Source organism: Temnothorax longispinosus, chromosome 4 (assembly GCF_030848805.1).
Source record: "Temnothorax longispinosus isolate EJ_2023e chromosome 4, Tlon_JGU_v1, whole genome shotgun sequence".
Lineage (NCBI taxonomy): Eukaryota > Metazoa > Arthropoda > Insecta > Hymenoptera > Formicidae > Temnothorax > Temnothorax longispinosus.
Genome location: NC_092361.1, coordinates 11,730,878 through 11,742,229, shown reverse-complemented (window position 1 = coordinate 11,742,229; position 11,352 = coordinate 11,730,878).

Here is an 11,352-nt window from a genome sequence, read left to right as displayed (position 1 = left end):
GGTGTTCAGCTCGATGTAGACGCGAAGCCACGGCGACTGGGCGAATCGCAGAACGCGACGAACGCGCGTCAGACGCATACCTAGTCGCAGACATTGCTGCAGGTTTCGATAGTGCGTCACGTAGCGCGATTTGTCGTAGAGAGTGGCGAGCAGTTTCTCCTGTTGCTTACCGGGCGGTTTATCGCGAGTTGGGCACAACGGCAGATCCGCGTGGGCGTCGTGCAGGTCCCGCGGGTACTCGAGATCTACCTCCAAAATGTAACCGAAGTCGCTGTCCGCCGGCACGGTCGTCGCGTCGAAATTCTCAGGGTCGTCGAGCCACTGGAAATTCGCGTAGGGCAACGATTCGCTCATAGCCCAGCCGTACAGATTGTTCACGTCTTAATACATGAGATACGTAGTGGGCTGGGACGAGTCGTGCGTCGGTACGTGCCTGTTGTTGGCTCGCGCGTACCTGAGCGAACATTGACTGAGGCCGCCGCGTATTCCGCGTTCCATGAACAGCACCATGTCGATGTCGGTGAGCAGCTCGAAACGCACGCCGGTGTACCTCAGCATGGCGTCCCACGTGTACCCCGGCAACGTGTAGTAATGCGCGGGATCAAGCCCATAACTCGCCGAACACGCGTCCCGAAAATTTTCAAATATATCCGCCAGAAGAAGCACGTCGGTCTTGAGATACATATCGCTGTACTCGCCGAGATCTCGCACGCGAAAACGTCGCCAAACCCTCGTCGCGTGCTCGTAGTCGCTCTCGCTCGCGGTCTTGTCGGTCAGGGAACTGTAAAAGGCCTCGCGCGGCGGAAGCTCGGTCTCCCGCAGTTTGTCCGCGCTGTCGACGTACTCGTACGGAAATACTCCCTTGCGAGTGAGCAGATCGAGATCCTCCGCGCTCAAATCCGCGTACTCCGAACGCGTTATTCTCAGCTTGTCCTTGTTCAGATAGGACGCCAGGGTTTCGATACTCGCCGCTAAAAATTTATACGAGTCCACGAATCGAAGCTTCACGTACCGATCCCATCTCCCGTCCGTCTGCGTCTCCTTAACGGTCTTCGAGAAAGATATGTAACTTTCCTTCGTGAGCGGCAGCAGATCGACCCCGCCCTCGAAATCGTTTGCGATTTTCTCGACGACGAAGTGCGCGTCGTAACCCGACAGATTGTGAAAGAACACGGGAATCACGTAAACGTTTCTGTAATTCAGATTGCAACGAGAATTCGCCGGACCTCTGTAGCGTCCGGTTAGGTGACAGTGATCCCGCACGCGCTTGTCCTCCGGTTGGAACGATTTCCCGCACACGTGACAATGAGTCGCGAGCCGAAATTCGCTTTTCTCGTCCTCCGTAAGCTCCACCATCGCTATATTGGTGGAAAATTTATTTTTAACGCGATGCGCGAGAACGCGAAGCTCGTTCACGAACCACGAAACGCAATCCTCGCCGCGACGATATCTGTACGCGGACGCGGTATCGTCGTAGGTGCAGCACAGATAGTAACCCAGGCTGAACGGTACGTGACGTTGATGTATCTTTCCGTTCTCGGGCCCCCCTCGTCGTTTTCCCTCTCCCGTTGTTCGAGAAGACACTCCAGATCCGCGTACACCACGAAGGGAAGTCGCTCCTTTCTGTCGTGATTGTCGAACGACAGCCACTTATCGCTCTCGTTCGGGAGAACGACGGCGCAGTCGTTCATTTGGCCGCAGTCGACGCTGTGGGCGGCCAACTTATCGCGCGTATAAAAATAGTGTAGACATCTGCGAAATAACGTGCGAGCGATTACTATGCGTATATGAAAAATAACGCCTCGTCTTTTCCTTGTTCCTCATATTTTTTTTCATTTTTTTTTTTACCTACCGATCGCAAACGTGCTTCGCGCACCGTTTCGCGGTCAATTGCGAATTCACCAATCGCGACAGATTCTTTATTCAGGCGAAACGGCCCCTGTTGACGCCGCGCAGCGTATCGCGCAGATACAGCAGATTTACGTGCCTGTCCCTCTTATCGTCGGTTAACCGTAGAGGCACGATCGCGTTGTCGTCGGCGCCCCGGCCGAACTTATCTTTCTTTTCAATTCCTTCCCGAGTTGTAAACACGTTGATCGATACGTCGTTCTGACGTTCGAATTTTCCGATCTTTTTCAGATCTATGGGAAAATCGATGCCGTCGAGATTCAGCACCGTCGCGTAATCGGGATGCGAGCCGCATCGTTCCGCGGGTTCCCAGTCAAAATGTCTCTCCTAAATAATCTCATACAAAAAAGTCTCGGGAAAAATATCTCAGTCCAAAAAGTCTCAGTCCAAAAATATCTCAGTCCAAAAACATCTCAGTCCAAAATGTCTCAGTTCAAAAATATCTCAGTCCAAAATGTCTCAGTCCAAAATGTCTCAGTCCAAAAATATCTCTGACAATAATTAACTTCGAAAGTACATCATACAATTTATATTACACAATATTATTGTAATGAATTGGTTCTAGGAAGAAATCTCCCCGGAAAAATCCTCCCCGGAAATAAGTTCCCGGGAAAATCTCCCCGGAAAAAATCTCCCTCGGAAAAAATCTCCCCCGGAAGAAATCTTCCCCGGAAAAAATCTCCCCCGGAAGAAATTTCCCCCGGAAAAAATCTCCCCCGGAATAAATCTCCCCATCCAAAATTCCAGTACTACTGTATTTCAAATTGAGATGGCATTTTTAAAAGCCTAGACCGTGCGACTTTATTTGATGCTTGTATATGTTATTATTCGGAACCGTCAACTGATTGTACTGTGTTTACTCATCGTCAGCAATATCACCTCAAATAACAGTAATCAGTTTGTTGTAAGTACTGGTAGCGATATTATCGTGCACCATGCCGCTCAAATTTGTAAAAAGCAACAAGGGAAAGAATCAGCTGATTGCTGATGGTGAATTGTATTACAAGCATGGGGAGGGGTCTAATGGAAAAGTTATTTGGCGGTGTGTGCAGTATAAAACCGGGTGTCGGGGGATTTGTCACACGTCGTCGGAGTTACGCGATGGTACGTAAATTAATGTACTTAATGACAGTATCGGAAAATTGTCATTACTCTTTTATTTTTTGCTTATTATAGGCATCATTTTGCATCAAACTGAGCACACAACTCACACTCCTAACGCTGCAGCAGTTGAGACAAAGCGCGTTGTTGCAAAATTACGGAAGAAAGCGGTGACAAGCAAGGAAGCATCATCGTCGTTAGTGGCGTCCGTGCTGGGTACGGTGTCGTCTCCTGTTGCTGCACAATTACCGAGTGCTGAGTCATTGAGTCGGACTATCCGAGGAATCCGTCAAAGAAACAATCCTTTACCGCCTAATCCAGGAAGAACACATTGTATGAAATACCAGAACACTTTCAAAAGACATTGAAGAGCGTGAAATTATTGTTATTCGACTCTGAGGATATTAACAACAGACTGCTTATATTTGCTACGGAGGATAATCTGCAGGTGTTGCGAGGATGTGACATATGGTATTGTGATGGTACTTTTAAAGTAGTGCCTGAAATATTCGACCAACTGTACACCGTGCATGGGGAGGTGAATGGCAAAATTGTGCCTCTTGTATATGCGTTATGCCCTAATCAACGCAAGAGAACATATCAAACTTTGTTGCGGGTTCTAAAAGATGCTATTCCCGGGGTGGCCCCAAAAAATGTAATGTCGGATTTTGAGATGGCATTTTTAAAAGCCGTTACACTAGAATTTCCCGAGTGTGAAATCAAAGGGTGTTTATTCCATTTCGGTCAAGCACTTTGGCGTAGTATACAAGATCACGACCTTGCGCCATTGTACCGCGAGAGCAGCCGCGTAGCTCGTAATTTGCGAATGTTATTCGCATTGGCATTCGTTCCTTCCTGCGATGTCACTTACGCGTACGATGCTTTGCTGCAGTCGAAATTTTTCACGGATAATGAGAAAGATTTGAGAGGTTTTCTCGATTATTTTGAGCACACTTGGGTTGGCGTGTTAGGTCGTCGTAAAGTATGACGCGGCGCAATGTTTGACATTTTTTTGTGGAACCACTACTCAGTGATGGTGGCTGTTGCTCGTACCAACAATGCAGTGGAAGGATGGCACCATGCACTAAATCGGAGAGCAAATGGTTCGCATCTCGTACTGTGGAAAATGATTGAGTTGCTTCAAGCAGAGCAGGGTCTCGTCGAAGCTCACATTGCGCGCGCGAATGCTCACGCTCCTGCGAATAATAGAAACAAGCGCTACAAAGACAACGATGCGCGATTGAAGAGTCTCGTTGCAGCCTACAACCGACAGGATGTGTTACAATATTTGAAGAATGTCGCTGCCAATCTATCGTTATAAAAATGTGTTATGAATTATGTGTTATTTATCTTTGTTGTTAGTTACGCCGATTGTATTACGTTAATTGCGCTTTGTTGGATGCGTTGAAAATCCTGAGGAATGTTGCTGTCAATCTTTTGTTGTATTAAATTATCATGAGTTATGTATTTATTGTCTTTGTTTTTAGTCACGACGACTTTTTTAATTTATTTGCGCTTTGCTGGTTGCGTTAAACTTCTTGAGAAAAGTTGTCTTGCAAAGTATATGCGTGGGCTTTTCACACGTGGAAAGTTGTAAACCCATGTGGCACCTCGCCTCGCGCGAAAAGTGTATGCGTGGAGGCAGTAGGTTCCGCCCCCCTGCGGGGGGCTCCACTATCATTAAACTATACACATAGTGTGCCTTGCAAAGTACGTGCGTGGGCTTTTCACACGTGGAAAGTTGTAAACCCATGTGGCACCTCGGTTTTTGCTGGGCACGGAAATTTTTTCCGGGAAAGATATTTTTCGGGGGAGATTTTTTCCGGGGGAGATTTTTCCGGGGGAGATTTTTCCGGGGGAGATATTTTCCGGGGGAGATTTTTTCCGGGGAAGATTTTTTGATGGGGAGATTTTTTCCGGAGAAATTTTTTCCGGGAACTGATTTCCGGGAGATTTTTTCCGGGGAACAAAACGTCGGTTACGAATGAATTACATCTTACAAATTTTTATTACAAAATATTATTATAAAAAATTAACATTACATTTAATTAGTATTAGGACAGTTGTAAACCCATGTAACAACTCGTCTCGCGTGGAAAGTGTATGCGTGGAAGCAGTAGGTTCCGCCCCCCTGCGGGGGGCTCCACTATTATTAAACTAGACACATAGTATGCCTTCAAAGTACATGCATGGACTTTCCACGCGTGGAAAGTAGTAAACCCATGTTGCACCTTGTTTCGCGTGGAAAGTGTATGCGTGGAGGCAGTAGGTTCCGCCCCCCTACGGGGGGCTTTACTATTATTAAACTAGACACATAGTGTGCCTTCAAAGTACATGCATGGACTTTCCACGCGTGGAAAGTAGTAAACCCATGTGGCACCTTGTTTCGCGTGGAAAGTGTATGCGTGGAGGCAGTAGGTTCCGCCCCCTGCGGGGGGCTCCCTAATAAATAAATAAATAAAATAAACAATTTACAACTTCTACAATGTTAAATTATGCGCGATGCCACGTAAATAAACAACAATTTCAGCTTTTCTTTCATCATACTTTCCCACAATTTTGAAAATTTTTTGTTCACGATCACGGTACCGACGCTTACTTTGAGTACCATCATTTCCAGCCAGCAATTTTTCAATTTCACGATCAGTAAATACTTGCTCTTCTTGAAGTAACTCTATGAACTTCCACACGTTGACATGGGCTGCTTGGGCACGATTATTAAATCCACTATGCCAACCTTCTACTTTGTTATTTGTTCTGTCTTCATGCTGCAAAGTTGTATCATAATGATTCCATGATGAAATAGAGTATAAAGCCCCAGTCCTCTGCTGACGTCGATTACGAATTCCAATCCAGGTCTCTTCAAAGTATTGTAATAAACGATCCAATTCTTAAGCGTGATCAACATAAAAGGGGGTAGCAATAAGTTTTTCGTAAGCTCCCACAACATCATTCGGCGGTACAAACGCAAGCGCGCATAACAATCTTAAATTTAAGGCATACTCCGCATCATTGCCGTAGTTTTCTTGCAATCCACACGCTTGAATTTGCTTCCACACACACTGTGTGAAGTGAAAGAAACATCCTTTAATAATTGCATTCGGAAATATTTTAGCGCTTGTCGTGATAAATGCACGCTCATAATCAGCCATCACTACTTCCGGCTGAAATCTAGGCTCTATAGCTTTTAACTCTTTCAATAATGTGGAATAAATTTTTCGTGTTTTCCCAGTAGTCAGCGCGAAAACTAATGGCAATAGTTTGCCCTCAACAGCACCATGTATACTATACATTTGGTAAAATATATTAGGTACAGTATTGAATGTACCATCAGCATACATAACTCTACTAGACCGCAACATATTCATATTGTTATTTGTAGTGAATATCAAAAGCCGATCACTTCTCGTGGCAGTTGTAATCGTGACATCTCGTTGTAAAAATAAGTCGTTACTTTTTGTAATGCAATATTCCTGAGGGACGACAAGCTCAGCAGCAGTAGTAGGATTAGCTGGCAAATTTTGACTAACATTACGTATACGATTTACCGTGCGACTCAAGTCCCGACGACTTGCAAGCTCACCAGAAGCAGCGACAGAGACATTAGCAACGGACGCGGAAACAATAGTTGCAGTAGGTTCTTTACTGTGCTGGGCTGTATTCCTCAATTTTGCCATTGCGACCATAACCTCAACTTTAGCTGGCTCCGGAGCGTGTTTATGATCAATTTTATCTATAACATTACCTGTAAAAATAATTACACGCTTGATAACTAAAGTATTATTAGGTATTATTATTATTAAAGTATTATAATAATTCAATAACAGCAAACAAATAATTTACCGTCTTCGTCTTTTGTTGTCGTATTACAACTACTACGACATTTTCCGGTGCCGTAATAAATACACCTCCAAACATGATGATCGGAACTCTGACGATAATAGCGATAAATATAGCCATCATGGATAAGGTTATATCCTTTCTTTTGATTTTGTACTAAGTGTAACGGCATGTTAACAATAAAAATCAGCAATTAGTTAACGAGCTTCAACGTACTTAACGAGCCAATAATACACGAACCACCCAATCAACAGCGAATCAACCAGCCATCATTTATACACATTCAACTAATGCCATCTCTTATTATAAGCCAACAATAGAAACATGTGCCTCGTTTAAATCGACGATTTAGAACGTTGATGAATCCACCAGACGTTCCATCCCATCATTATTATTTTACTCGAGATATTTTTGGACTGAGACATTTTGGACTGAGATATTTTTGGACTGAGATATTTTTGGACTGAGACATTTTGGACTGAGATATTTTTGGACTGAGACATTTTGGACTGAGATATTTTTGGACTGAGACATTTTGGACTGAGATATTTTTGAACTGAGACATTTTGGACTGAGATATTATAGACGAGATATTTTTGCTGAGATGTTTTGGGCTGAGATAAAATGAGGGGTCACCCGTTCCGCGTTGCGCTTGGCGGGGTACAGAGCGGCGACCACCGCGCGCGCGAAACACGCGTCGTTCTCCCGATAGCACGTTGACCACCGCCTTTTTAAGTCTTATACCTAGCGGTATTTTCATCCAACATCCCACGCGCATGGGATTACACTTATTCACGTTCACGATTAGGTTCAGTATTCGCGACAACGCCCATCCGCTGTCGCGTTCCTGAAATTCGTCCAACCGCGTTAGAATCGCGTCGCGCACGTACCTATCGTACCACTTGCCCAGATCGGACCCCGGGAGAAGCTGTTCGTTCCGCGTAGCGATACTCTTCACATCGGTCTTAACGTCCGCTACAAATTCCCCATTGAATATGACGTTGACCTTCAGACACCCGTGTTCGGTTATCGTCGCACTCTTTCCGCATCGCGTCCAAAAGGGTTTACCCTCGGGAGCGTTGAATTTTACTCGGTCGAAAAGACGACGAGACCCGGCGGTTTGAATCCGACGTATCCTCTCTCCTCCGTACACTGTCTCGTAATAAAGATAATACTCGAGCGGCAGGCAACGCGTATAATCGCTCGCCCTGACGAGTTTGCCACCGTCGTCTCTATCCACTCTCGCTCGCGATTAGTTCGCGCTTCGATTTCCCTTCGCAGATGATGAGTAGCCAGATTCCATTGCGCGTCCTCCTTCACCACCGACGCGCACGCGTTTGACGACAACGGTGCTTCGACTCTCGCCGATTCGTTCTCCGAATCGGACGAAAACTTAGGCATGGGCTCGCGACAGCGCGGTTCGTCGTCCGATTCCTCGGACGACGGATAACGGCGATCGTTCATTCGCGAATACGTATCGCTAATGCTACATTTGCACCGCTAACGTCTATATCAAAATAAAAATCTCAATCTTCAGTCCGCCACATTAATGTTTCGGCGTAATCATAAGTATCTAGAAACCTATTTTACACTCCCCTCCACACTGTAAACAAAGCTCGTTTCCAATAGGCCAATGTGGCACGAGTGATCTCCAGATAATCCCGTGTGTTGATCCTTCGTCATAAACATTACGGACGCTGCCGCGAACCATACACCAACATGTTTTAACGTATGAGTCCAAAGCCTCCCAATTATGTTCTGTTCTACTGATATGCGATACAGAATGCTTGGGATACCATGTGTCATTGCCAGCAAGTACGTTTCGAAATCCAACTTCTCTGCCGCGAAGCAAACGCACCATCGACGAGCAATAGCGTCTGTCCGTTCCCATACCGTATTTTTTTACAAATATATTAACTCTCAACTGCGCGAGTAACTCTCGACCGCGCTCTAGAATCCTCGCAGAAAAAAACCGTTTGCCGCGCCGTTCGCGCGCCCGTTCAATTTATACCCCCGTTCGTTATCTCAACGGAGGACGTACCCCCTGCCGGACGCGCTCTTTCCCGGAATGACGACAACCGCTCGCCGCATCCTCCAAAAAAGCAAAAGAAGGAAACGACGAGAGCGACCTCGAACAAGTTCGGACGCGCGTTAAAAAAATAATCGCGAATCGTACGAATCGAGCGGACGAAGAGATGAGTCGTCTCCCTGGATCTCGATACGCCGGAATGGGTCGGAAAACCGCGTCCGGCCCGTCGCGACGCGGATCGAAACTACCTTCGGACCGAGAGTAAAAAAAAAACGACGGCGAAGATGGGCGATCAAGACCCCCGCGAAACGAACGACCTCGAACGCATTTTTTTCCCCCCAAACGTCGAGAGGAGCGACCTCGAACGAATTCGGGCGAGTTCGGGCGAGTCCGGACGCGCCCGGACGCGCGCGAGCGAAAACAAAAAAAAAATTGGCGCGCGATTTTCCAAAACGGTCAGTAACGGCGCGAGCGCCGCTCCGAGCGCCCCCCCTCGGAACGCCCGCGTCCCCGCGCCGAGCCCCCGTTGGCGGCCCTGCGGTGCCTAACCTGACCTGATACCAGTAAACAACCGTCCCCCGCGTCGCGCTCCCCCCCTCGCCCAGCAATCTTTTCCCCCCGCGTAGCCCCCCCTCCGATGACCCTTAACACCGTCCCTCGACCCCCTCGCCCACCGCTTACGGCGCTCCCCCCGCGGCAGCGAGGCACCCCCCGACCCCCCTAACCGCAAGCGAGATCCCTGATGTAGAAGTGGTGGTTACTCTTCTACTATAAAACTAAAGGGATATAGTTTTCTCGAACAGAGAATTTCGACAGTATTTACTATTTTGATCACTCGATAATAATATCTATGTTGACTTTAGTCACGCTTAGAACACGCTATGTATCATGCTTAGAATACGCAATGTCGTACAATTTTAACACGGTATATATTACGCTCAAATCACGCGACGTTTCACGCCTCAGATATTCCGTTGTCACGTGCCGAACACGCTATGTGTTATACTGATTGAAGCACGAATAGCCTTATACTATTCGTCTTCTGGAAAGTTCACAAAGGAACTGAGCTTTCGAAAAAGGCCTTTCGATTGTATTACTTTATGCGCGCCACAATTGTATTACTTTATGCGCGCCACGAAATGAAATCGTGAAAATCTCATGATATTCTCTGTAACCAATATCCGAGGATTAGGCTTAATAACCCGAATTTAATGTCAACCCAAGAAAGGTTTTACCAAATAAAATGATAAGGTTACCTTGCGATTAGCCAAAATTAGGGTTGTTCCAGAATAGAATAACTGGAATTCTCTCATCAGAAATATACTTATCAAGTATAAGGACGTCGCAATGGATCCTCGTCCTTCCAAAAATATATCTCGGGATTAATGGCCGCCCTCGTCTTTACTATCGGATTTCCCTCGTTTCTCTTTCAGCAGTCAGAAAGTCCGGAGACAAGGTGTGGCGGTCCACGCCAACAATGATACATCCCTGCGCGATGCCTGCAGTACCGGCAGTTCGCAGTAACGCCGCTAGGCGTCGCATCGCCGGGGCAGCTTCGCGAGTTCTAAGTTTTGCACCGACGAGTATAAAGGGAGACCCCCTACGGGCTCGAGCAATTCTTCCCGGCGCGAGTCGCCGAAGGCACAAAGCGCCCTGACGCTAAAGCCTATTGAGCGCTAGCCGCTTTCACGGCGCAAGACGCCTTTACAGCGCGAGTCGCTTCCTCGGCGCCGGTCGCCCGCACACGGCGCTAGTCGCCTACGAGGCGCAAGTCGCCCGGCCAATCACGGCGCTCGGTCGCCTACAACGGCGCGAGTCGCCCGGCCGATAGAGGCGCGCGGTCGCCCGGCCAATCACGGCGCGCGGTCGCCTGGCACAAGGCACGAGACGCCCCGCCAATAACAGCGCGCAGTCGCCAGCCAACTATATACCGCGCACATTTCTTCACGGTACCGCGTTCGAGACACATCACTCCAGGCTGTCACCGGGTACGGACCTTTGCGCGCAGTCGCCTCAACCTGGCATCTCATACCCCCGGCGGTATCCCGGCAAAAGGCAAGACGCCGCGGCTTTTCGAGGAGCGGTTTAAGAAGGACCGATGATCCTACTCGGCGACGGCGGACCCTACCGATGCCTTTACAGGCCATCACGCACAGGAAGAGAAACGTGACGCTCTCTTCCTACTCATCTGGGGGTAACGAGCGTAACCGCGGCCACAGACGCCGCAAAACACGTCGACCCCCCGAAGCGCGCTAAGGTTAACCTGGACAAGGTCCCGGGCACCGGTAAAAAGAGGCAGACGCGCGACGCCTTTACCGCAACCGACGCAGAGGTAACGATGAGGGACGCCCCAGCTACAGCCACCACCGGCACGCAGACGGACCCAGAGGCCACGAAGGTAGATGCATCGACGCAGACCAAACAACGGGGGGGCCAACAGGTTAAAGCGAGATACATTGATACTCATCGTAAAT